At 45.0% G+C, this 21,657-nt stretch overlaps 1 protein-coding gene across 3 annotated transcripts in view; it reads right to left on the minus strand.

Moving 5' to 3' along the window:
• LOC110513490 overlaps window positions 1-15,565 on the minus strand; it is a 285,372-nt gene extending 269,807 nt beyond the window's left edge. For all 3 annotated transcript variants that reach the window (XM_036972810.1, XM_036972805.1, XM_036972798.1), the window contains exon 1: window positions 15,439-15,565. The gene's annotated coding sequence lies outside the window, so the exon portion shown is untranslated. The remainder of the gene's footprint in view (window positions 1-15,438) is intronic.
• Window positions 15,566-21,657: the final 6,092 nt, after the last annotated feature.

Raw genomic sequence — 21,657 nt, forward strand, 5'->3', positions numbered from 1 at the left:
AAGTAAACTTACAGTGCATCCGGAAAGTATTCAGACCACTTGACTTTTTCCACATTGTTACATTACAGCCTTATTCTAAAATTGATACAATTATTTTTTCCTCATTAAGCTACACAAAACACCTCATGACAAAGCGAAAAGTGTATAACATTTTAGCAAATTTATTAAGAATAAAAACAGAATTACCTTGTTTAAATAATTATTGAGACTCGAAATTGAGCTCGGGTGCGTCCTGTTTCCATTGATCACCCTTGAGATGTTTCTACAACTTGTTTGGAGTCCTGTGGTAAATTCAATTGATTGGACATGATTTGGAAAGAAACACAGACCTGGGGGAAGGGTATGAGAAACAATATTCTCTGATCTGATGATACCGAGATTGAACTCTTTGGCCTGAATCAGGATCCTGGGAAAGATGAACGGAGCAAAGTACAGAGATCCTTGATGAAAACCTGCTCCAGAGGTTCACCTTCCAACAGGACAACAACCCTAAGCACACAGCCAAGACAATGCAGGAGTGGATTCGGGACAAGTCTCTGAGCCCGGACCTGAACCCGATCGAACATCTCTGGAGAGACCTGAAAAAACAGTGCAGCGACGCTCCCCATCCAATCTGACAGAACTTGAGAGGATCTGCAGAGAAAAATGGGAGAAACTCCCCAAATACAGGTGTACCAAGCTTGTAGCGTCATACCCAAGAAGACTCGAGGCTGTAATCGCTGCCAAAGGTGCTTCAACAAAGTACTGAGTAAAGGGTCTGAATATTTGTAAATGTGATATCAGTATTTTATTTTTAGTACATTGTTTTATTTATTTTTTAATCAAAAACCTGTTTTTGCTTTCTTTTTATGGGTTATTATCTGTAGAGGGGGGGTGGGGAACGATTGAATCAACTTTAGAGTAAGGCTGTAACGTAACAATGTGGAAAAGGTCAAGGGGTCTGAATACTTTCCGAATGCACTTTATGTAATGAAAATATTAGCTGGTTGCCACTATAGATAGCTAGGTTATCCAGTGCAGTGGTAATACTGCCTGCCTTGGGAGATAACGTAGGATGCGTGCTTATCCGGGTGCCAGAGACACAATCACAAGCTTTCTTCAGACTACATAGCTCAAACTTACAACGTAAAGATATGATTATCACTACATAGGTTTTTTTTAACAAGAAGGGTGTTTTCTATATCTACCAACTATGAAATTACAGACATCATAAACGGTAAGCATGAGAATAATATCATCAAGGCGGACAGGGACAATGTATGAATACACAAAACATTATTCAAATGGACATTCCCCAAATGAGCTATGCACCAGCCCATAGCCACAGGATATCTATGGAGGAACATTAATATATTCATCAATTTAAAAAAAGGCATGAATATTGTTTTTCTGCTTTTCTGATCTTAAACCTCCCCCTGGATGTTGTCCAGGTTTCCTCCAGGGGAGACCTTCTGAAACAGTCGCGAAGGAAACAGCCGACAGTTACAGTACTGTGTTGAAGATAGATGATGACACTCTTAAAAGACAGGTCATTCCTTTACATGGAGCAGTTCCTTAAACCAGGTTAGATTCAACACAGCCACCTCAAACTGGACTCCACCACTCCTTCATAACGCTGGATCTGCTAGTCAGTCACTGAGTGCATTAACACTGATGAGATGTCCTGTTTAGCCTAGCTGAAAGGGGAGCTCTAACTAGTCCTGTGGGCACCTAGCTGCTGGGCTTGGACTGGGTCTTGACCCTCATGGCCCCTCCGCGAGCCTGGCCCTTGGCCGGCTGCTGCTGTACTGGGGACTCTGCTGCAGCGGAAACTGGGGCCTGTTGGGCCGGGCTGTGAGGAGTGGGGGTCTGTATCTGAAACAAGGCAGCTGCAGTCACCACCTGCTGCTGGAGGAGCCTCTGCTGAACCACCTGGGCTGTGCCTGCTGGAATCATCTGGACCTGGGGATGTAGTCTGGGTCAGGGCAACCGTCAGGGGCTGGATCTGTTACGAGACAGGAAGAGGGTCACGTTAAATCAACTATGACAGACAAAATGAGAAATTGTAGGATTTTTAATGAATTTATTTGAAATTTTGGTGAAAAATAAGTATTTGGTCAATAACAAAAGTGTATCTCAATACTTTTGCAATGACAGAGGTCAAACGTTTTCTGTAAGTCTTCACAAGGTTTTCACACACTGTTGCTGGTATTTTGGCCCATTCCTCCATGCAGATCTCCTCTAGAGCAGTGATGTTTTGGGGCTGTTGCTGGGCAACACGGACTTTCAACTCCCTCCAAAGATTTTCTATGGGGTTGAGATCTGGAGACTGGCTAAGCCACTCCAGGACCTTGAAATGCTTCTTACGAAGCCACTCCTTTGTTGCCCGGGCGGTGTGTTTGGGATCATTGTCATACTGAAAGACCCAGCCACGTTTCATCTTCAATGCCCTTGCTGATGGTAGGTTTTGTTACTTTGGTCCCAGCTCTCTGCAGGTCATTCACTAGGTCCCCCCGTGTGGTTCCTGGATTTTTGCTCACCGTTCTTGTGAGATCGGGGTGAGATCTTGCATGGAGCCCCAGATCAGTGGTTTTGTATGCCTTCCATTTCCTAATATTTGCTCCCACAGTTGATTTCTTCAAACCAAGCTGCTTACCTATTGCAGATTCAGTCTTCCCAGCCTGGTGCAGGTCTACAATTTTGCTTCTGGTGTCCTTTGACAGCTCTTTGGTCTTGGCCATAGTGGAGTTTGGAGTGTGACTGTTTGAGGTTGTGGACAGGTGTCTTTTATACTGATAACAAGTTCAAACAGGTGCCATTAATACAGGTAATGAGTGGAGGACAGAGGAGCCTCTTAAAGAAGAAGTTGCAGGTCTGTGAGAGCCAGAAATCTTGCTTGTTTGTAGGTGACCAAATACTTATTTTCCACCATAATTTGCAAATAAATTCATAAAAAATCCTACAATGTGATTTTCTGGATTTTCTTTTCTCATTTTGTCTGTCATAGTTGAAGTGTACCTATGATTTAAATTACAGGCCTCTCTCATCTTTTTAAGTGGGAGAACTTGCACAATTGGTGGCTGACTAAATACTTTTTTGCCCCACTGTATGTATGTATGAATGTATGTATGTATGGACACTGCTCAAAAAAAGAAAGGGAACACTAAAATAACACATCCTAGATCTGAATGAATGAAATATTCTTATTAAATACTTTTTTCTTTACATAGTTGAATGTGGTGACAACAAAATCACACAAAAATGATCAATGGAAATCAAATGTATCAACCCATGGAGGTCTGGATTTGGAGTCACACTCAAAATTAAAGTGGAAAACCACACTACAGGCTGATCCAACTTTGATGTAATGTCCTTAAAACAAGTCAAAATGAGGCTCAGTAGTGTGTGTGGCCTCCACGTGCCTGTATGACCTCCCTACAACGCCTGGGCATGCTCCTGATGAGGTGGCGGATGGTCTCCTGAGGGATCTCCTCCCAGACCTGGACTAAAGCATCCGCCAACTCCTGGACAGTCTGTGGTGCAACGTGGCGTTGGTGGATGGAGCGAGACATGATGTCCCAATTGGACAAATGTGCTCAATTGGATTCAGGTCTGGGGAACGGGCGGGCCAGTCCATAGCATCAATGCCTTCCTATTGCAGGAACTGCTGACACACTCCAGCCACATGAGGTCTAGCATTGTCTTGCATTAGGAGGAACCCAGGGCCAACCGCACCAGCATATGGTCTCACAAGGGGTCTGAGGATCTCATCTAGGTACCTAATGGCAGTCAAGCTACCTCTGGTGAGCACATGGAGGGCTGTGCGCCCCCCCAAAGAAATGCCACCCCACACCATGACTGACCCATCGCCAAACCGGTCATGCTAGAGGATGTTGCAGGCAGCAGAACGTTCTCCACGGCGTCTCCAGACTCTGTCACGTCTGTCACGTGCTCAGCGTGAACCTGCTTTCATCTGTGAAGAGCACAGGGCGCCAGTGGCGAATTTGCCAATCTTGGTGTTCTCTGGCATATGCCAAACGTCCTGCACGGTGTTGGGCTGTAAGCACAACCCCCACCTGTGGACATTGAGCCCTCATACCACCCTCATGGAGTCTGTTTCTGACCGTTTGAGCAGACACATGCACATTTGTGGCCTGCTGGAGGTCATTTTGCAGGGCTCTGGCAGTGCTCCTCCTTGCACAAAGGCGGTGGTAGCGGTCCTGCTGCTGGGTTGTTGCCCTCCTACGGCCTCCTCCACGTCTCCTGATGTACTGGCCTGTCTCCTGGTAGCGCATCCATGCTCTGGACACTACGCTGACAGACACAGCAAACCTTCTTGCCACAGCTCGCATTGATTTTTCCATCCAGGATGAGCTGCACTACCTGAGCCACTTGTGTGGGTTGTAGACTCCGTCTCATGCTACCACTAGAGTGAAAGCACCGCCAGCATTCAAAAGTGACCAAAACATCAGCCAGGAAGCATAGGAACATGTGTGTGTGTGTGTGTGTGTGTGTGTGTGTGTGTGTGTGTGTGTGTGTGTGTGTGTGTGTGTGTGTGTGTGTGTGTGTGTGTGTATGTTCTCTCACTGTCAACTGCAATTATTTTCAGCAAACGTAACACGTGTAAATATTTGTACGAACATAAGATTCAAAAACTGAGACAAACTGAATAAGTTCCACAGATATGTGACGAACAGAAATTGAATAATGTGTCCCTGAACGAAAGGAGAAGGGCAAAATCAAAAGTAACAGTCAGTATCTGGTGTGGCTACCATCAGCATTAAGTACTGCAGTGCATTTCCTCCTCATGGACTGCACCAGACTTGCCAGTTATTCCTGTGAGATGTTACCCCACTCTTCCACCAAGGCACCTGCAAGATCCCAGACATTTCTAGGGGGGAATGGCCCTGTCCTCTCCATCCGATCCAACAGGTCCTAGACATGCTCAATGGGATTGAGATCCGGGCTCTTTGCTGGCCATGGCAAAACACTGACATTCCTGTCTTGTAGGAAATCAGCCATACTGTTCGGTCTGTGCGTGGTGGCATTGTCATGCTGCAGGGTCATGTCAGGATGAGCCTGCAGGAAGGGTACCACATGAGGGAGGAGGATGTCTTCCCTGTAACACACAGCATTGAGATTGCCTGCAATGACAACAAACTCAGTCCAATGATTCCGTGACACACCGCCCCAGCCCATGACGGACCCTCCAACTCCAAATCGATCCAGCTCCAGAGTACAGGCCTCTGTAACGCTCATTCTTTCGACGATAAACGCAAATCCGACCATCACCCCTGGTGAGACAAAACCGTGACTCGCAGTGAAGAACACTTTTTGCCAGTCCTGTCTGGTCCAGCGACGGTGGGTTTGTGCCCATAGGTGACGTTGTTGCCGGTGATGTCTGGTGAGGACCTGCCTTACAACAGGCCTACAAGCCCCCAGTCCAACCTCTCTCAGCCTATTATTCAGTCTATTCAGTCTGAGCACTGATGGAGGGATTGTGCTTTCCTGGTGTAACTCGGGCAGTTGTTGTTGCCATCCTGTACCTGTCCCGCAGGTGTTATGTTTGCATGTACCGATGCGGGTGTTGTTACACGTGGTCTGTGCAGGTGTTACACGTGGTCTGCCACTGCGAGGACCATCAGCTGTCCGTCCTGTCTCCCTGTAGCGCTGTCTTTGGCGTCTCACACTACGAACATTGCAATTTATTGCCCTGGCCACATCTGCAGTACTCATGCCTCCTTGCAGCATGCCTAAGGCATGTTCACGCAGATGAGCAGGGACCCTGGGCATCTTTCTTTTGGTGATTTTCAGAGTCAGTAGAAAGGCCTCTTTAGTGTCCTAAGTTTTCATAACTGTGACCTGAATTGCCTACCATCTGTAAGCTGTTAGTGTCTTAACGACCATTCTACAGGTGCATGTTCATTGTTTGGCGCCCCGGATAAACCTCCGGTAGTAGTTGGCAAACTCAAAAAATCACTGCACCTCCTTTACCGTGGTGGGAGTCGGCTAATTACGCACGGCTGCAACCCATACGGCATGACGAGGTACTCATAATGCCCTGAGGTGGTATTAAATGCGTCTTATGCTCTTCTCCCTTCCGAATACGCACCAGATTGTACGCACTCCTGAGATCCAGTTTATTGAAGAAGCGAGCCCTGTGCATTGACTCAATCGCCATAGCAATAAGAGGTAGCGGGTAACTATACCTCACCGTGATTTTATTGATTTTATTTATTTTATTTATAATCAATGCACAGGCACAAACCTCCATTCTTCTTCTTCACAAAAAAGAAACTCGAGGAGACAGGTGAAATGGAGGGCTGAATGTACCCCTGACGCAGGGATTCGGAGACATATGTCTCCATAGCCACCGTCTCTGCTTGCGACAGGGGATACACGTGACTCCTGGGAAGTGCAGTGTCTACCAGGAGATCTATCGCACAATCCCCCCGTCGATGGGGTGGTAATTGAGTCGCCTTCCCTTTACAGGAGGCGAGAACCAAATTGGCATATTCTGGGGGAATGCGCACTGTGGAGACCTGGTCTGGACTTTCCACCGTAGTAGCACCAACGGAAACCCCTAAACACCTACCTGAGCACTCTCTTGACCACCCCGTGAGAGCCCTCTGTGGCCAAGAAACAGTGGGGTTATGACAAGGTAACCAGGGTAGGCCAAGCACCACGGAATACGCAGGAGAACATATAAGAAAAATACTTTTTCCTGTGACCCCCCTGCGTTATCATACTCAAAGGAGCGGTTGCCTCCCTGATAAACCCTGACCCTAATGGTCGACTATCTAAGGCATGAACGGGGAAAGGCATATGCACAGGAACAATGGGGATCCCTAAACTATGAGCTAATCCTTTATTAAGGAAATTCCTAGCCACGCCTGAATCTACTAGCACCGTATGCTGGGAACGCAGGGAAAATTCAGAAAAGTAACAGAGACAAACATATGTGCAATAGAGGGCTCTGGATGAGAATGGTGCCTACTCACCTGGGGTGACGCTGCCCTGCCTGCTACCTCGATTCCCAGAGGAATCCCAGAGGAACCAACCTGGCACCGACCAGCAGTGTGACCTCTGCGGCCACATATGGTGCACGAGAGGGAACCCCCTCCGGTCTCCCTGCGCACCGCACCTCCCAGCTCCATGGGTATCGGAGAGGGTGTGCGGGAGGATGGAACAACCAGACCCCGATCTGGACGTCCGCGAGTAGCCAGCAGGTTGTCCAGCCGGATGGACAGGTCCACCAGCTGGTCGAAGTTGAGGGTGGTGTCTCTGCAGACCAGCTCCCGATGGAGGTCCTCACGTAGACTACAGTGGTAATTGTCGATCAGGGCCCTGTTGCTCCATCCAGCGCCGGCAGCCAGGGTCCTTAAACTCCAGCGCAAACTTCTGGGCGCTCCTCATCTCCTGCCTAAGATGGTAGAGGCGCTCACCCGCCGCTCTGCCCTTGGGTGGGTGGTCGAATACTGTCCGGAAACAGCGGGTGAACTCCTCAAAATCGTCCAACGCCGCATCTCCCCCTACCGCAGAAGTTGTGACACCCACAGGGTGGGCTTTTTCCTACATGCAGGATTTTCTTCCCAATGTACCTCTAAATGTATTCTGCTCAACCAGTATCTCCGTCTCAGACAGATGACAACAAATCCCCAGCCGTGATGCTATCCTGACTGAAGCAGTAGGGTATGTGTCAACACAAATATTGATAATATCTCTCTGACTGGAATAAGGTTCTCATTGGCAAGGCTTTTCTTCGTCAAAGAGAGACATCCATACAACGGTAAAAAAACACCCGGATCCCACTTTCTCTCACATTTGACACCGTTCAGAGGTAAATCAGGCACTCCTGAGATAAACACTTCATAGGATGCCTGCCCTGTGCCTGAGCAGAAAGATGAAACTGACTCTGAAAGCCCCACCAGCTCTACCCAGTACTGCTTTATCTGCTCTGTCGGAATGCGGGAGACACTGTCAAAGGAGATGAGGATATCAAAACACAATGCTACACTCCAAAGTGCTGCCGTGGGGCTTTCCTGAGCTGAACAAACTAGCTGTAAAACCTCTCGCTTTCACTGGCTTCTAGATCAGAGCGCTTGCATCATTGCTATTTTACAAGAGAATGAGAAATCGACTGAAGGGAAACAGTCAACCATGTTTCTTGTTTGAGAAATTTGACTTCATCTTGCCTCATTCTTAAAAAGTTAGGGATGAAAATGATCTATTACAATAATAAAATGCTACAACAAACGAACGCACAATTCTGTATTTCATCACTTTCTACCTCTGTCAAACACACACACACACACACACACACACAGGGAACAAGAGCAAAAAAGTGTGGTGATTCATCTACTGTCCTTAACACCATGACAGCTCCTGTCCTCTGAGGTCTGCTCAAACTCCTCCTCCCCCAGGTTTAATGGGACCAGCCATTATGACCCTCAGAGGTTTCCTCTGTGCTGTGGTTTCTGGTTTTATGTCACGCCACAAAAACCCTTCATGATTAGCTCTGCATTCACCCACATTGAAATCCTCCAATCCCTCACACTCATAACTACAATGACCTGTTACTCTGTTCATGTCTGTGATCAGCCTGATCTCATAGACTAGACGTAACATAGTAAATGTAAATCCGGGACACTCAAATTAGTATAATATGTTATGTTTGGTATGGTTATATAAGACAAATGGTTATTTAAGGCAAAAACGAAAGTAGGGTGGTTGGTTAGGGTGGAGGGGTGGGCATACAGTATAACACGGATGTCTAACGATCCAAAGGTTATGATTTTGAATCTCATCACAGAGGACTTTAGCTAATTAGCAAACTTTCAACTACTTACTACTTTTTAGCTACTTTGTAACTACTTAGCATGTTAGCTAACCCTTCCCCTAACTCTAACCTTAACCCTTTAACCTAACTCCTAAACTTAACTCTAACCTTAACCCTAGCCTAACTAACTTTAACCAGGTAATTTGTTTTTGATGGAAGAGGGAGGTGCAGACATGGGATAGATGGTAGAAGAGCAATGATAGACGCTGCCATCGGTTTTCTGAAAAAAAGTGCCTGATTTTTATTTTTATTTTATTTCACCTTTATTTAACCAGGTAGGCTAGTTGAGATTAAATTCTCATATACAACTGCGACCTGGCCAAGATAAAGTATAGCAGTGTGAACAGACAACAACACAGAGTTACACATGGAGTAAACAATAAACAAGTCAATAACACAGTAGAAAAAAAAGAAAAAAATAGTCTATATACATTGTGTGCAAAAGGCATGAGGAGGTAGGCGAATAATTACAATTTAGCAGATTAACACTGGAGTGATAAATGATCATCTGGTCATGTGCAGGTAAAGATACTGGTGAGCAAAAGAGCAGAAAAGTATATAAATAAAAACAGTATGAAAACAATAGAATCTCACCATACCTTCTCTGCTATGCAATCTGGTTTCAGAGCTGATCATGGGTGCACCTCAGCCACGCTCAAGGTCCTAAACGATATCTTAACTGCCATCGATAAGAAACATTACTGTGCAGCCGTATTCATTGATCTGGCCAAGGCTTTCGAATCTGTCAATCACCACATCCTCATCGGCAGACTCGACAGCCTTGGTTTCTCAAATGATTGCCTCGCCTGGTTCACCAACTACTTCTCTGATAGAGGTCAGTGTGTCAAATCGGAGGGTCTGCTGTCCGGACCTCTGGCAGTCTCTATGGGGGTGCCACAGGGTTCATTTCTTGGACCGACTCTCTTCTCTGTATACATCAATGATGTCGCTCTTGCTGCTGGTGAGTCGCTGGCCCTTCTTTGGACACTGTGTTGACAGGCCTCCAGGCAAGCTTCAATGCCATACAACTCTCCTTCCGTGGCCGCCAATTGCTCTTAAATACAAGTAAAACTAAATGCATGCTCTTCAACCGATCGCTGCCTGCACCTGCCCGCCTGTCCAACATCACTACTCTGGACGGCTCTGACTTAGAATACGTGGACAACTACAAATACCTAGGTGTCTGGTTAGACTGTAAACTCTCCTTCCAGACCCACATCAAACATCTCCAATCCAAAGTTAAATCTAGAATTGGCTTCCTATTTCGCAACAAAGCATCCTTCACTCATGCTGCCAAACATACCCTTGTAAAACTGACCATCCTACCAATCCTCGACTTTGGCGATGTCATTTACAAAATAGCCTCCAATACCCTACTCAACAAATTGGATGCAGTCTATCACAGTGCAATCTGTTTTGTCACCAAAGCCCCATATACTACCCATCATTGCGACCTGTACGCTCTCATTGGCTGGCCCTCGCTTCATACTCGTCGCCAAACCCACTGGCTCCATGTCATCTACAAGACCCTGCTAGGTAAAGTCCCCCCTTATCTCAGCTCGCTGGTCACCATAGCATCACCCACCTGTAGCATGCGCTCCAGCAGGTATATCTCTCTAGTCACCCCCAAAACCAATTATTTCTTTGGCCACCTCTCCTTCCAGTTCTCTGCTGCCAATGACTGGAACGAACTACAAAAATCTCTGAAACTGGAAACACTTATCTCCCTCACTAGCTTTAAGCACCAACTGTCAGAGAAGCTCACAGATTACTGCACCTGTACATAGCCCACCTATAATTTAGCCCAATCAACTACCTCTTTCCCTACTGTATTTATTTTATTTATTTATTTAGCTCCTTTGCACCCCATTATTTTTTACTTCTACTTTGCACATTCTTCCACTGCAAATCTACCATTCCAGTGTTTTACTTGCTATATTGTATTTACTTTGCCACCATGGCTTTTTTTTGCCTTTTACCTCCCTTATCTCACCTTATTTGCTCACATCGTATATAGACTTGTTTATACTGTATTATTGACTGTATGTTTGTTTTACTCCATGTGTAACTCTGTGTCGTTGTATGTGTCGAACTGCTTTGCTTTATCTTGGCCAGGTCGCAATTGTAAATGAGAACTTGTTCTCAACTTGCCTACCTGGTTAAATAAAGGTGAAATAAAAAATATAGAAAAAAAATATAGAAAGCATCTCAGAGGGTTGATCTAGCTGCAGATAGCTAATTCTCCTCTATGTGTTTTTCTTAAATGACAGCTTAGGAACAGTGGGTTAACTACCTTGTTCAGGAACAGAACGACATATTTTTACATGGCCAGCTCAGGGATCTGACCTAGCAACCTTTCAGTTACTGGCCCAATGCTCTAACCACAAGGCTACCTGACGCCCTATGTCCTGCCAACTCAAAAGCTGAACAATAAATGTGTAACCAAGGGGGAACTAGTGCATTTCTCTGAGAAAATCTGCTTCAGTATTATCAATCTTCCAAAACACTTGAAATTCTTGTAAAATCGTTGGCATTTATTTGATCAAATAGACTTTGAAAGGTTAGACATGCAGAAATTCCTCTTGTCAAAAGTCTTGCTGTTACAAAAGTAGTTCTTCATGCAGCGTAACAGGTTACAGGTTCTTCTTGGTGAAGCGCCTGAATGGCTTCATCATTGCTGAAAAGACCCTGACAATCAAGGATCGTTTTTTGACAGGCTGAGATATGGAGGGAGAACCCTCTCCAACTGGAGCTAGAAACACAAGAGAAATGGATGGGGTAAGAGAGAGAGAGAGAGAGAGAGAGAGAGAGAGAGAGAGAGAGAGAGATGCAGTATAGTAACATTGAAAAATAACAGTGCTATGAGTTTGGTAGGCATTCCTATGTTTCTAACACACACCTAAACAAAACTACAAGCTATAGCAGAGCTCTAAAACATCCTTACCTATGCAATGTCCATCAGTAGAGGGAATCTCAGTCTGGTCTTGGACTGAATGGCAGTCCTTTTTGTTTCCTCTCTTGGAACGCTAACAGAAGAAAGGTAAAGAAAATGGTACAGAGAATAAATAAATGGAACACTTCTGAATCCAAGGCAACAATTTAGTGGTGAATAAAAAATATTTATTTCATGTATTTGTCTTATCATAGCCACATCAATAACATCAGCACCTAACTGGAACAAAAAACAAATGCTAACTCCCTGCTATACCTTGAAGTTGATCCTGAGTTTAGTCATTGAAAAGCAAAGGAAGCTCCTTCTTGCTTTCTGCTCAGCCCCCCTCTCCGTCTCAGCCTGGTCTGATGGGTTTGTTGCAGCAGAAGCTGGTCTTGACGCCTCCTTGCATCCCTGTACCAGCTGCTGGGTCAAGGACTTTACCAGGACTCTGTCAAATGCAGGGTCCTGGGAGGAAATAGCTGCTTGCAGGGTGTTATAAGAGCCAAACTCCTCCATTAGGTTTTTATGTACACCTCTGAACACCCTTTGGATGTTCAGGTTCTGGGAATATGCCTGTGTCCTGGATAATCTGGATGCAGCACAGAACTCAGACAGGACTTGTCTGATGAGATCTGCTGCCTGTTGGGAGGGTCCATCTAGGGCTGAGGGTCTGATCTCCGATAGCAACCTTATCACCAGTATGGTGACAAAACAGATGCCATCATCTTTGCTGGAGTCCTTCAAGTACTGCAGTGGGAATGCAGTGGCACTGCTGATGTCCGGGATGATTAAGAGCTCCCTCAAATGGCCAGAGCTGCTGGGGATACACACCTCCTTCTCTTCAATGTCAATCCCCTCTCCCTTTGGTACCAAAGAGGTTCCCTTGCTGGTGAAAGACGGAGTGGAGGATCGAAAAGAGACTTTAGCACTCGGTGGTCGGCTGCTGTCAGTCATTGGACTGTTACGATGCAGGGGTTCAACTGTGTGTGCCATCATCTTTGTCTTTAGGTCACTTGAAGAAATCTCTGGTATTTTAGAGTCCCTGGTGTCAATGCAGGAGCTCCTGACAATGGGGCAGGTCAGATCAAAAGGCACTTTGTCAGGGATGGGAGTGCCAGGGAGGTTGATCTCTAACTCACACTCTGACCTAGGACCCTTTGAAGAGCTGGACAAGGAACTACGACCATTTAAAGAAGTGGATAAAGATGAACAGGTTCGAGGGATGTCTTGGCAGACTTGTTCACTGTCATCCTCACTTTTCTCAATCTCCTTCAGCATAGTTCCTACCATATCATTGATCTGAAGGAGCTCCCTGGAATCCTTCATTCGCCCGAAGTTTGAGATTTCACTCTGGATAGCAACCAGGATTTCCCCAAGGGTCTCTTTGGAAGAAGCCATTTCTGTCCTTTCGGATCCGGATGGCTTCAGCCCTGTGAAGAAATCCTTAAGTGTGTTCTTCATACTGACGCAGATGTTCTTAGCTGTTGACCAAAGCTTCTCCTCTGATATTTTAACACTCAATTCAGTATAATCCAGTTGGGAGCCCCCGTGGGAGCACTGTGAAACTCTCCCACTTCTTTCCAGTAGCACAGTGTCAGTGGACTCATTTTTCTGGAAAATAGTCGCCATTCCTTTGACAAAGGTTTCCACTAATCCAGAGGCTGTATTCTCAGAGGACATGGAGGACATGGATTCTGAAAGGACATGGATCTCTGATGGTGAGCTAGATGATAAGCCAGCCTGCAGACTTTTCTGAAGACCAGTATGGCTGATCTGTGTGATAAAGAAATGACTGGATCTCATCAGCACTTTACTCACTGCCTCTTCTGCCTGAGTCTGAAAGTCATTGCTAGAGAGCTTCTTAATGCTCTGAATCAGACTAGTTGAGGACTCTGTGATTCTGACACTCTCTTCTGAGCTCAGTTGAGAATATTGAGTACTCACGCTCAAGTCTTCATTGGGTGAGGGTGACTGGGAAATAGTATAGTCATCGAGCTTTGATAGGACACCATCAACAAACCAACAAGCCTCTAGGGACTCATCAGATGAACTGACAACGGCTAAGGATTTACTCTCCACTTTTGATAACTCTGACTTGTAGATGGAAAAAACACTGCTAAGAACTTCTTGAGTACTGGTATCCAGATTGGAGAGACAGAGAGCTGGTATTGGTTGGCTCTCTCTGGGAACTCTACTGTGTTCGGTGCTGGGTAACTGGACCTCAACAGTTGAAACAGTTGCCTTTTCCAGGGTGTCTGAAGACTCCTGAAGAGAAGCATCATTTGCCACACCTTCTTCTCGAGCGGCTAGAGTTAAAAGGTCCCTCAGCTTTGCTCGTATACGGCCATAGAGTGTGCCGGCTAGAGAGAAGGTTATCTTCTGTGAAGACCCTGTTTTGTGGTCATTTACAGGAACTGGCCAATCAACTGCTTCACATGTGTCTTCAAATGATGCTATCGTCTCCATGCCTCCCACAAATGCCTTAACAATCACTGTGGCAGTGGAGGTTACAGATGTCAGGGCTGTGCAGCTGGTATTTAGCGGGGCTTCAGTAAGGCTAGGAGCAGCACTAGAAGGCCTAGAGGAAGGAGCCATGCCAGAAGAGCTGCTGACTTTCCTTGTAAGGATGGTGCTCACCGCCTTCAGGGCTTTAGACTGAAAGTCGGGGCTAGAGAGGGTCTGAATCTTTCTGGCCACCACACTGGTAGAGGATCCAGTCTCTTTGAGAAAGTGAGTGGTCCCTTCCTTCCCAGATGGACACTCAACATCTAGGTCACATTGAAGATTGGTCAGAAATTTAGACCCCAAGATTGTCATCTTCTTGGCCAGATCCAATAGGATGTTGAAGTCCTGTGCCATTTTGCCCATTGTGCCGACAATGGCCTCCAGCACATCATCGGTCACAGGGTCCATGAGGGGCTCGATCAACCCTACCCACTCTGGCTCAGATGTTTGGCTCTGTAGCTCGGCCAGGATCTGAACCGAGGCTACCCGAATGACCTCCTTGCCTGCTGCTATGTCCTGACTGTCCATAGGGGGGCAACTCCCCGGGCTGGCCTGAATGGCCACTGAGAGGCCAGAGTTAAGCTGGTGTACCACCTCCCCCACGATAGCACAGCTCAACTCGGAGGAGCTGGAGGAGGTGGGGTTGGAGTGACCCTCAACCAGGGATATCAGAAGGCTCTCTTCCGTTACCCCAAAAAGAGCCTTCAGAGGCTCCTCCATGAGGGGAGCCTCTCTAGTTGCAGGCAAGCTCTGCAATGAGGTCTGGGACCTTGAAGATAAACACATAATCACCACTTAAGCCATGCAAATGTAACCAACTGTATCTAATCTGGGTCATTAGTGAGCCTGAAAACCAAATTAGAGCAATGATGGATTACTTCTCATACCACCGTAGTTCTAGAAGCCTAAAGCCAACTGACACGATTTTTTGCCTGATTTTTATGTTTGTACGACATCAGAATATGATTATTTCTGAAAGACATGTACCTGATCTATTTATTCATAGATGACTTCATGGCTTACCCAGTTAAAAATGACTTTCACCTGGACCCACCCCCCCCAGTGGCAACATTTCTGACCAGAACTTAAAACTACAAGGTGTGAATTCCAAGTTAATAATGTATGATAAGTATGGATCAGGTCTTGCAATTATTATGTTGAAATATTGCTGTGAACATACCTCTTAGGCGAACAGCATGGTGATGAGGTTCTGCGAGTGGATTTTTGGCGGCATCCTGCACTGCCATTCCTCCTCCTCTCCTTAGTCCAATAGTTAATCTCACTGATCAGCAGCCTTTTCTCTCTCTCATCCAGACCGCCTAAGGAATCCTCAGACCCTGTCAGAGAGCACTGGGATTCTGGGGAGGTTGCCCCACTCCTCAGGTTCACCCCCATGATACGAGCTAGCGCTGGTAGGAGAATGCGGAGGGCTGTCTGGGTCACGACTTTAACAATCTTCAGACACAGCATGGAGAGCTGCTCGAATGTGAGCTATGGCCAACAAACAGAGTAATGTTTTTGTCAATCAAGCAATTCCATGACACCATTCCCTATATAGCGCACAACTTTTGACCAGAACCTTATGTGGAGAGACTTACATTATTTTTCATGCCCTGCTGAATCACTCTCCATTGGCTAGAGAAAAGAAAAGAAAGGAAACATATTTTACCTGCACACTGGTGTTGAGTTAGTGGAGTCACTAGATAGCCATGTCAGGGAAAATAAACGTGTATTTATTTAAGCAATTAGCAAGTCCATGAGATATTTTGTTCTTGATTTACAGGAAGAGTTAGGTGTGTGGTTACAGTGATGTTAGGGTTAAGTGTAGTGTTTGAAATCCCATTTGTGGTTAGAAGGTGCACTATGACTATAAATTCAGAGTTGTTGTATGTGAGGTTGGAAAAAGACATGGGACTTGCTCATCAGTTAGACTCCTCAGGAAGGAGAGGAGGATTGGGGCACAGCATGTCCCAATCTTGAGAGAAGGCATTAGAGTCCTCTGAGCCTCCTTCTCCAGCTGCTCAATGATAGATCCCCTTTCCCGGAAACCACACCCGGGTGTCTGAGAAGACTCTGGGAAACCGCAAAGAGAAATCTAAAGTTGAATCTGAACTTGATCCCTAATTTCCTTCACCTTTAGGGATTTGATTGCACTGGACAGGTAAAAGCACATCTCTCTGCGGGCCTCCACTATATTGCTTTCACCTATATAGATACTATCTACTCAGATCGGTGCTGATGAATTTGAACACAACCTGCACCCAACATGAAGTAATCTCGGACCTGCACCAATGCTGCTGTCCTCCTCCACGGAAGTTTTCTTGGCACCGCCACTGGACTTACGTTTAGCCTACATGACAACAGATTATAGGTCTAATAGCAGATCTAAGGTCAGTGTAGCGTCTCCTCCTAATGCTTTAAGGCTAGGATTTAGTGATAGTAAACTAATCCTAGATCTGTGCCTAAGTAGGCAGAGCATGTGTAAAGGACAGCATATTTCTTACCTTGCCTCCTGTCCTGTTCTTGTTGGTCTCATGCGTCTCTGTTTCATCCTTCATGTTCTCCACGACTTTATTTTGGTCATCCGGGGGATCCTCCCATTTCACGCTCTGGTGGATAAATAAGAGGTCAATATCAGTCCTAGGTTGTGACTTTATGAAACAACTTATTCGCTCCTAATTTAAACAAAACGGCAATAGTGGTCAGATTTCAGGCCATGGATCAAACCAGTGAGACCTATTGCTGTGTTAGTGACCTACTATATTGTTAGTAATTTCTCCTCTAAACTCAAAATAGGCAAATGAACCATACCTTGCTGTCATCTGACATGATGAGTAGCTTATTGTTGTAGGCTGTTTAGAGGAAATACTAATACCTCCTTTGAAAAAACGTCAGTGAACCATCGGCAGACAACTGAAGTGAATATGAACGTCCTTGAATTATGCCAAAGCATTGTTGAATACTCGATTCCGATTGGCTGAAGCCAGAGCATTCTTCAAAGATGTCATACACACATGATGTCACAATTAGGCCTAAGTCTAATATCTATATGAATTGTCAATTTCATTAGAAAACAAATCAAAGCTTGTCAAAGTTCTGCCAAACGAAAATATGTCTAAGTGCACGTTTTTGCGTTTAATTTATGGTTTATCATGCATCGTCATTCATCACCATATACAAAAACGTAACTCGCTGCCATCCATTCGCTATAATTCTGAGGTTGTAAAGCTGCAAAACTAGGACGTGCAATAAATTATAACCACTTGCAGAATAATTTCAAATCAAAGACGTTCCGCTGCATAGAGCTGACACGTTTCTTGGCGTCAGGGGACAGTGCCATGGTGCTGAAATGTTTCGAGTCTGGGCAGCACCTGAGACCGCGGCATGGTGCTGAAATGGAGCAGGGCTCAGTTCTATGGATATCTCATGCGGATTTTCCTGCTAGCCTATGTATAACGATACTATAATTACATTATTTTCATCCATCCGTCAACACAAATGGCATGTCAACGTTCCCCAAATAATAATGCAATGAAGCCAAGCCGAGATGTATGGTTCTTCATCCAGAGGACGAAGCACCACTGTATCATCTAAAACCTTCAGAGAGATCCCTTAAAACTGTAGTATAAATTCTCCACGGCTGTTATGGTAGCTAGGTTAATTTAGCGAGACATGGACAAATCCAACACATAGCGTTTCTACTGAGTCCTGCTTAGAGGTGACTGACCGTCATGTTGCTAGTTGTAATGACGCTTTTAAAACAAGAATAGTTATTTGTAATTGCTCTGGGAGCTAATTATTGCAGAGCCCAGCTACACATCCTGCTCGCTGGGCTCATTATGGACAGCCAATGAGCAGTTCAGGTGAAAAAGTCAGCCAGATCTGATCCCTATAACATACATGATACTAGGATCCTGTAGCAACCTGCCGGACTGCACAATCCTCCATGGCACGAATGCTACACGCGCAATATGGTATGCTAACATCCCACAACAATTCCCCAATTGGAATCACTTGCCTAAACTTCCAATCATACTTATTTTCTAATATCAACCATAGTTTCTGCACTTAAGGCAGACTTGCCATTAGAACAAGATGGGATTAGGACAACTGTAAAGCTCATTAAACGTAGGCTAAAATGAACCTTACCTGGCTGTCGTCAGCCATTATGTGTAGCCCGTTAATTAAGGCTCTGCGCCTCTGATACTGCAGCTGTTCTGATAGGCTACTGTAGCTGTTCTGTAACTGTTAAACTAGTCTAATCGTATCCGTTGGAAACTGGTCAGTGAACCGTCCTCAAACACAATGAACTGATGTCAATATGGACATGAACCTTCACATAAAGATATCAAATACATGACGTCAGATATGCCTAGAGGTATTGTTGACTTATCATAGTGTCACAGTACGTGCTGTTGACAGCCTGCCCCGAAATCAAAAAGGAACATGGATTTTGTGAAATCTGTTGTGAATGTATCGGGAATGTTTTTACAATTATATAACTGCCTTCATTTTACTGGACCCCATGAAGAGTAACTGCTGCAGCTAAAGGGGATCCACAATAAATACAAACCCAATGCACCATGTATCAACTTGTTTTGACATATCACATGGGATATGACAGTTCCTGATTCTGAGATACTGTAAATCAACAGACCTTGAGAGGAGATAAAACATCATCTGTTGATCTATTTCACAGGTTGCCATGCATGTGATATGAGATAATGTTATGCACCACATAAATATACATTGCCTAAGGCTGCAGTGCTATACTCCATGGAGACAGTGCTCAATGTTCATTTTACATGATGGATATATGCTACTCCATTTCATACAATCAATCATCAATCAATCAGTACAATTTATTTATAAAGCCCTTTTTACATCAGCAGATGTCACAAAATGCTTATTCCGACACCCAGCTTAAAACCTCAAATAGCATGCAATGCAGATTTAGAAGCACGGTGGCTAGGAAAAATTCTCTAGAAAAACAGGAACCTAGGAAGAAACCTAGAGAGGAACCAGGCTCTGAGGGGAGGCTAGTCCTCTTCTGGCTGTGCCGGTGGAGATTATAAGTGTACATGGCCAGATCGTAAGGCCAGATCGTTCTTCAAGTACTGTAGTTCAAACATTCTTCATAGATGACCAGCAGAGTCAACAAAATAATGTGGTTACAGAGGGTGCAACAGGTCAGCACCTCCGGAGTAATTGTCAGTTGGCTTTTCATAGCCGAACATTCAGAGGTCGAGACAAAAGGTGTGGTAGAGGGAGAGAGAGAGGTGGGGGAGAGGGAGAGAGAGAGCGAAGATCGAAACAGCAGGTCCATGACAAGGTATCACGTCTGGAGAACACACATGCCTCTTCATGTGATACATGATGTTTGGCTGTGCTAAGTGTTATCTTATGGGTTTGGTGATTGTTCTGTGTGAAGCCATAGTCTGCATTGCATCATGGAATGTGATGTGAAATCCCTGGGCCTATGGCTGATGAAGATACTCCACTGCACTGCCCTTCTCCCCCGATTGCTCAGTTTGGCCTGGCGGCCAGCTCTAGGAAGAGTCTTGGTGGTTCCAGACTTCTTCCGTTTAAGAATGATGGAGGCCACTGTGTCCTTGGGGACCTTCAATATTGCAGAAACGTTTTGGTACCCTTCACCAGATCTGTGTCTTGACACAATCATGTCTCTGAGCTCTGGACAATTCCTTCGACCTCATGGCTTGGTTTTTGCTCTGACATACACTGTCAACTGTTGGACCGTATAGTTTCAACATATAGAAAACATCTCAGAGGGTTGATCTAGCTGCAGATAGCTAATTCTCCTCTATGTGTTTTCCCCTTGCTACTAATAAGCTCTTACCAATCTAACTAAATTAATAGAGAACATCTGGTTATCTGACAGTCTATGCAGCAACTATTGTATTAGAGTCAAGCTGTGGTTATTTTATCAGTTCAGAACAAATTCTTATTTACAATGACAGCTTAGGAACAGTGGGTTAACTACCTTGTTCAGGAGCAGAACGTCATATTTTTACATGGTTAGCTCAGGGATCTGACCTAGCAACCTTTCAGTTACTGGCCCAATGCTCTAACCACAAGGCTACCTGCTGCCCCAAGTCCTGCCAACTCAAAAACTGCACAATAAATGTGTAACCAAGGGGGAACTAGTGCATTTCTCTGAGAAAATCTGCTTCAGTATTATCAATCTTCCAAAACACTTGAAATTCTTGTAAAATCAATGGCATTTATTTGATCAAATAGACTTTGAAAGGGTAGACATGCAGAAATTCCTCGTCAAAAGTCTTGCTGTTACATAAGTAGTTCTTCATGCAGCATAACAGGTTACAGGTTCTTCTTGGTGAAGCGCCTAAATGGCTTCATCATTGCTGAAAAGACCCTGACAATCAAGGATCGTTTTTTGACAGACTGAGATATGGAGGGAGAAACCTCTCCAACTGGGGGGGGGGAAGAGATGCAGAATAGTAACGTTGAAAAATAACAAGTGCTATGAGTTTGGTAGGCATACCTATGTTTCTAACACACACCTAAAGCAAAACTACAAGCTATAGCAGAGCTCTTAAACATCCTTACCTATGCAATGTCCATCAGTAGAGGGAATCTCAGTCTGTTACTGGACTGAATGGCAGTCCAGCTGAGTAGGCCGGGTAGCCCGGGAGGTGGGCCTTAGGGATAGCTTCGGTACTGGATGCCACGATGAGTGCAAGCTAGCTGTGAGCTAGTTAGCTGCAAGCTGTGATCTAGCTGTGATGATCAGAAGTAGTGGTCCAGGGATTACGGCAGGAATCCGGCGTTGTTGTGGAGAGACAGTCCGATACTAGTAGACTGGCGAGTATTATCCAGGCTAAGAACAGGGCTGGTATCTGTGCAGAAGGTAAAAGCCGCTAGCATTGGCTAACAATCACTAAATAGCTTTTAGCTAATTAGCTAGTTAGCTTCTGGAGGTTCTTGAATGTGTTCTAAAATTTTAAAAAAATAATAATAATAGCGATACCGTATCACATTGGGTGAAGCAGGTTACCGGAACAAAGAGTGTTACCTCTTTACTATTAAAGTGTATTGCTCTCTGTTTATGACTGATAATAGGACGTAACACAGGGATGAGGAGAAAACAATCATTTGGATCCTACACAACACGTTGTTGTACCTAAATAATTCCACAAGAGGGCGACATATAAACATTTCTTAAAACCAATTAACCTCTACTGCCTTCAGTCCATGACGTCCCCGACTAACTAAAAGTCTGCGTCTGCAAAAATGCTCTTTTATCATAACTAGACATGAGAGTAGCAAAGCCAAAACAGTCAATGACATGCTTTTTGGGATATACAATTAGCTATGGTGGAAGAAAAGGTAAGTGAAATATAGGGGAAGGTAGAACATG

Source organism: Oncorhynchus mykiss, unplaced genomic scaffold (genome assembly GCF_013265735.2).
Source record: "Oncorhynchus mykiss isolate Arlee unplaced genomic scaffold, USDA_OmykA_1.1 un_scaffold_195, whole genome shotgun sequence".
Lineage (NCBI taxonomy): Eukaryota > Metazoa > Chordata > Actinopteri > Salmoniformes > Salmonidae > Oncorhynchus > Oncorhynchus mykiss.